This window comes from Mus caroli, chromosome 7 (genome assembly GCF_900094665.2).
Source record: "Mus caroli chromosome 7, CAROLI_EIJ_v1.1, whole genome shotgun sequence".
NCBI lineage: Eukaryota > Metazoa > Chordata > Mammalia > Rodentia > Muridae > Mus > Mus caroli.
This window is the reverse complement of record NC_034576.1, coordinates 62,007,254-62,013,345: the sequence shown is the minus strand read 5'-3', so window position 1 is coordinate 62,013,345 and position 6,092 is coordinate 62,007,254. Positions and strand designations below refer to the sequence as shown.

General features: G+C 42.8%; 3 non-coding genes across 3 annotated transcripts; all 3 read left to right on the top strand.

The window, feature by feature from the left end:
* Positions 1-764: 764 nt before the first annotated feature.
* On the top strand, positions 765-842 carry LOC115031602. The gene has a single exon (XR_003837277.1). It is a non-coding gene; the product is annotated as a small nucleolar RNA SNORD115 (small nucleolar RNA).
* Positions 843-2,554: 1,712 nt separating this feature from the next.
* LOC115031596 lies at positions 2,555-2,633 on the top strand. Its single transcript, XR_003837271.1, has one exon. It is a non-coding gene; the product is annotated as a small nucleolar RNA SNORD115 (small nucleolar RNA).
* Positions 2,634-4,382: 1,749 nt separating this feature from the next.
* LOC115031595 lies at positions 4,383-4,461 on the top strand. The gene has a single exon (XR_003837270.1). It is a non-coding gene; the product is annotated as a small nucleolar RNA SNORD115 (small nucleolar RNA).
* The last annotated feature ends 1,631 nt before the right edge of the window (positions 4,462-6,092 follow it).

Here is a 6,092-nt window from a genome sequence, read left to right as displayed (position 1 = left end):
AGTGTTAACCTTCAAGTTATAGAAGCTGGAAACCAATTAATCCAAACAAATAGATCCATGGTTAGATATTTGTACTGTGCCCTGGGCCCAGCATACTCAGGGTATTTAAGGAATCACATTTCACAGTGAGTGCTGCCATGCAACATGGAGCATGGAGAGGTGAGATGTCACTCTTGCACTTTTAATAAAAATTCACTAGTTACTTTAATCACAATCAAAACACCTATCTGGAGTTTTAATTTACTGTCCTGTCCATAGTACACAGGGAGCTCAACTTGAGTGTGGATCCCTACAAAAATTCAAGTCTAAGGTCAAACAAATGTGATATGGCAATTGCTTCTAGAGGAAGCAGTAAATCTTTGTTAGAATGCCATGGCTGCATTGTGCTTCCATCTAAGTTTCTCTCTGGTAGCCATTAAAACATGTGGGTGCTGGGTCTGGTAGTAACAGAAGAGGCAACCACAAGATAGTTTCTGCACAAAGAAATTGTGTCAGTAGAGCTCCAGAAAAATGTCTCATACATCTGACATTTATTTAAAGAAGGGACAAGTGCCTTGACTTCTTTCCCTTTTCTCCTTAGGGAAGACATTCTTCCAAGATACAAGAAAGTGTTCCCTTGCTTGCCTTGAAGAAATTTCATCCCTGCATCCCTCTCCAGTTCCATGTGACCATTCCTAACACTGAGGCAGTTTTTAAAGGAAGGTAAGAGGTTGGATTCAGTTAGGTGATATCCAAGTACAGGTAGCTGAGTTCTGTCTAGGACTGGGTAAATGATGACAACCCAATATCATGAAAGAGAAGATAACATAAAATTCAGGCTCAATAGAATTACACTGAGGCACAACCAGGGCAACAGGATTACAAGAGGTCTGTTGACTACTGGGGGGGGAACCCTAGGGTGACTTCCCTTAGGTCCTAAGAAACCATGCCAACAAGCACCTAGTCCCACATTCAAACTTTGGGGATTTCTGCAAGGAACACCCATTGTTCATGAGGATGTCTTTTCTGGTGTTTTGCAGTCATCTCACTTGCCACCTTGGAAGGCAGAGCGCCACAGATAATCAGGTAAGTTGTATGAACATGGTAAAGCCTCCACCTGCAGGTGACCTGCCCCTTCATGTTTTGGCTTTCAATTCTGAGCCAGTCTGCCTATTCTGATTTTGGGAATAACAAAATGGTATGCAATGGTACCAAACGAAGCTCAATTTAGGCTATGTTCTCCTATATAGACCCCCTGGTTTGTAAAGTTTTAAGGAATGTTTCAACTCCTGATAGTTGTTTTCTCATAATTTTGACCTAATTATCATGGAGAGAAGAGGATGACATTTTTAGAATGTTGGGATCTCATACTTTGATGCTTACACAGCCACAGGGAATAGGGACAGGAGAACAACAGCGGCCTCCAGGGCCATTTGGGACCCTTCCTTTCCATGACACAGGAGACCTAAGGGACGGAGCCTTTCTTAGGGAGAGAGAAGGATTCTATGATACAAAACAAGGCTGGCCTCCACATGTGTTCACAAAGGGCATTCCCTCAAGCATATATTCCAAAGATCTCACCCAAGAGGGAATTTACCCATGTGGATAGGATGAGATTCCCATTTTGACATTGGTTCCCACAATCTTCTAAATTTCCTTCAAGGTATCATTTAGAGCACTTACTGATCCTCACTGCAGAATCACTGAGGAAACAAAGGCCTACATATTAGGTTGATACAGGGAAATGCCAGGTGTTTAAAGAACCCAATTCCACTCTCATTCATAATACCAAGGCTTGACTTGGATCCAGCAAGAGTTGTTACCCTCATGTTTTAGAGGCTGAGCAACCCAAAAGAGCTTGACACAAATGGATCGATGTATAGACATTGGTTCTGTGAACTGGGCCAAGGATTCAAGAAATATTTTCAGTAGTCACATTAAACAGTGACTGCTGTCATGCAACATAGAGCTTACAGAGAACTGATGCCACCTTTGTACTTTCAGGAAGAACCCATTGCTTACTTTAATCACCTTGGTAATACCTATCTGTAGTTGTTCTTTATTGTCTTGTCCATAGTACTTGGGTAGCTCAACTTCAGTGTTGAACCCTTGTGAGGATAAGGTCACATGTGATCCAGTTATTGCATCTAGAGGAAGCAGTAAAACTTTGTTGGAATACCAGGGTTCAATTGTGATTCCATCAATGTTTCTCTATGGTAGCCAGAAAAACTTTTGTGTACTGGGCTGGTAGTAATAGAAGAGGTAACGACAACACAGTGTCTGCACAAGGAATCTGCTCCAACAGGGCTCCAGAAAAATGTCTCAAACCTCTGATATTTATTTAAAGAAGGGGCAACAAAGGCCTTGATTTTATTCCCTTTCCTCCTTAGGGAAGACATTCTTCTAAGTTTCAATAAAGGGTGACCTTCCGTCCCTCTAAGATATTTTCTACCTCGATTCCTCTCCAGTTGTGGGTGAGCATTGCTAACTCTGAGGCAGTTTGAGAAAGGAAGTTAAGTGGTTGGATTAGAGTAGGTTATATCCAAGTGCAGGTAACCTTGTTCTGTCTAGGCCTGGGTCAATGATGACAACACAATGTCATGAATAGAGGTGATGACATAAAATTCATGCTCAATAGGATTACACTGAGGCCCAACCAACGCAACAGGGATAGAAGAGGTCCCTTGACACCTTGGGAGGCTCTTAGGTGACTTCCCTGAGGTATTCAGATGCTCTTGCCCTGTTTCCCATGAGAGGAAATGTGGACAACTAGGATACAACTAGGGACAAACACTGCATGCCAACAAGCACCTAGTCCCACATTCATACCTTGAGCTTTTCTGCAATGACGCCCCTTGCTGATGACCCTGACTTTTCTGCTGTTTTTCAGTCATCTCGCAAGCCACCTTGGAAGGCAGAGAACCACATATAATCAGGTAAATGGTATGAACATGGTAAAGCCTCCACCAACAAGTGACCTGACACTTCAAGTTTTGGCTTTCAATTCTTATAAAGTCTGCCCTTTCTGATTTGAGGAAGAACAAAATGGTATGCAATGGAACCAATCAGAGCTCGATTTTGGCTATGTTCTCCCACGTAGACACCCTGGTTTATCAAGTTTTAATGAATTTGTTCAATTACTGATGATTGTATTCTCATGATTTTGACCTACTTCTCATGGAGAAAAGGGGATGGCATTTTTAGAATGTTGGGATCTCATACTGAGATGCTTACAAGGCCATGGCCAATAGGTAAAGGAGGACAACACAGGCCTCCAGGGCCATTTGGGACTCTCCCCTTCCCATGTCACAGGAGACCCAAGGGAGAGAGCCTTAATTAGGGAGAGAGAAGGATTCTATGATGTCCAAAAGGCTGGCCTACACATGATTTGTTCACAAAGAGCAACCCATCCAAGAATTATCTCAAAAATCTCACCCCAGAGGGAATTTACTCTTGTGCATAGGGTGAGATTTCATGTTTATGTTGCTTCCTGCCAGCTGCTAATTTTTTCAAGGTATCATTTAGGGTGCCTACAGAACCTCACTGCAGAATCACTGAGGAAAGAAAGGTCTACACATTAGGTTGATACAGGGAAATGCCAGGTGTTTAAAGAACCTAATTCCACTCTGATTCAAAACACAAAGGCATGACTTGGATTCAACTATAGTGGTTACCCTCTCCTTTTTGAGGCTGGGCAACCCATAGTGTCTTCACACAAATGGATTCATATATAGATATTGGTTTTGTGCCCTGGGCCCAAGATTCTTGGGTGATTTTCAAGAATCACAGTTCACAGAGTGCTGTCATGCAACAGAGCTTACAGAGGTCTGATGCCACATTGGCACTTTGAAGAAGAACCCATTGTTTACTTTAATCACCCTCGAAATACCTATCTCTAGTTGTGTTTTATTGTCATGTCCATCGTACTTGGGCAGCACAACTTGAGTGTTGATCCCTACAAAATTGCGAGGCTATGTTAACATGTGATGTGGCTTTTGCTTCGAGAGGAAGCAGTAAATCTGTTGGATTGACAGGGCTCCTTTGTGCTTCCATGGATGTTTCCCTATGCTAGCCAGGACAATTTGTGTGTGCTGGGCCCGGTAGTAATAAAAGAGGCAACCACAAGACAGTTCCAGCACAATGAAATTGAGCAAGTTGATATCCTGAAATGTGTTTTGCACTTCTAACATTTATTTCAAAACAGGACAACAAGCACCTTGACTTCTTTCCCTTTCCTCTTTAGGGAAGTCATTCTTCCAAGTTTCAAAAAAGGGTGCCCTTGATTCCCTCTGAAACATTTAGTACATGCATTCCTCTCCAGTACCACGAGACCATTCCTAACTCTGACAATTTTGGAAAGGAAGGTAAGTGGTTGGATTAGATTAGGTGTTCTGTCTAAGCCTGGGTCAATGATGACAACTCAATGTCATGAAGAGTGGTGATGACATAAAATTCATGCTCAATAGGATTACGCTGAGGCCCAACCAGGGCCATAGGCTTACAAGAGGTCCGTTGACTCCTTGGGAGGGCTCTTGGGTGACTTCCCTGAGGTCCTCAGATGCCCTTGCCCTGTTTCCCATGGCAGGAAATGTGGACATTTAGGATGCACATTTGCTGGCAAACACTGCATGCCAACAAGCACCTTGTCCCACTTTCGAACCTTGGGCATTTCTGCAAGGCACACCCCTTGCTCATGACCCTGTCTTTTCTGCTGTTTTGCAGTCATCTCACAAGACACCTCAGAAGGCAAAGAACCACAGATAATCAAGTAAGTGGTACAAAAATGGTAAAGCCTCCACCTCCAGGTGAACTGCCCCTTCATGTTTTGGCTTTCACTTTTGAGCCAGTCTGCCCTTTCTGAATTGGGGAAGAACAAAATGGTATGCAATGGAACCAAACGAAGCTCAATTTTTGCTATGTTCTCACATGTAGACCCACTGGTTTGTAACGATTTAATGAAATTTTTCAATTTCCGAAAATTCTTTCTTCATGATTTTGATCTACTTCTCATAGAGAGAAGAAGTTGACATTTTTAGAATGTTGGGATCTCATACTTAGAAGCTTACAAGGCCTAGGTCAATAGGTACAGGAGGACAACACAGACTGCCAGGGCCATTTGGGATTTTCCATTACCCATGCCACAGGAGACCCAAGGGACAGAGCATTTCTTAGGGAGTAAGTAGGATTCTATGACGTGCAAAAGTGCTTGCTTACACATGATGAGTTCACAAACGGCAATCCATCCAGCAATTATCTCAAATATCTCACCCAGAGGGAATTTACCCTTGTGCAAAGAATGAGATTTACATTTTTACGTTGGTTCCCAAAACCTGCCAAATTTTATTCAAGGTATCTACTGAAACTCACTGCAGAATCACTAAGGAAACAAAGGTCTACACATTAAGTTGATACAGGGAAATGCCAGGTGTTTAAAAAACCTAATTCCACTCTGATTGAAAACACCAAAGCCTGAGTAGGATTGAACTACAGTGGTTACCCTCTCCTTTTCGAGGCTGGTCAACCCATAGCAGCTTCACAAATGGATCCATGTATACACATTGGTTTTGTGGCATGGGCCCTGGATTCTCTAGAGATTTTCAGGAATCACAGTACACACTGAGTACTGTCATACAACATAGAGCTGACAGAGGTCTAATTGCCACCTTGGCACTTTGAAGAAGAACCCATGGTTTACTTTAATCACCCTCGAAATACCAATCTCTAGTTGTGTTTTATTGTCCTGTCCATAGTATTTGGGCAGCTCACCTTGAATGTTGATCCCTACAAAATTGCGAATCTAAGGTCACATGTGATGTGGCTTTTGCTTCGACAGGAAACAGTAAATCAGTTGGATTGCCAGGGCTCCTTTGTGCTTCCATGGATGTTTCCCTATGCTAGCCAGGACTACTTGTGTGCTGGGCCTGGTAGTAATAGAAGAGGCAAGCACAAGACAGTTCCTGCACAATGAAATTGCNCCAGTAGAGCTCCAGAAAAGTGTCTCATATTTCTGANATTTATGTCAAGAAGGGACAACAAGCGCCTTGACTTCTTTCCCTTTCCTCTTTAGGAAGTCATTCTTCCAAGTTTCAAGAAAGGGTGCCCTTGCTTGCCTC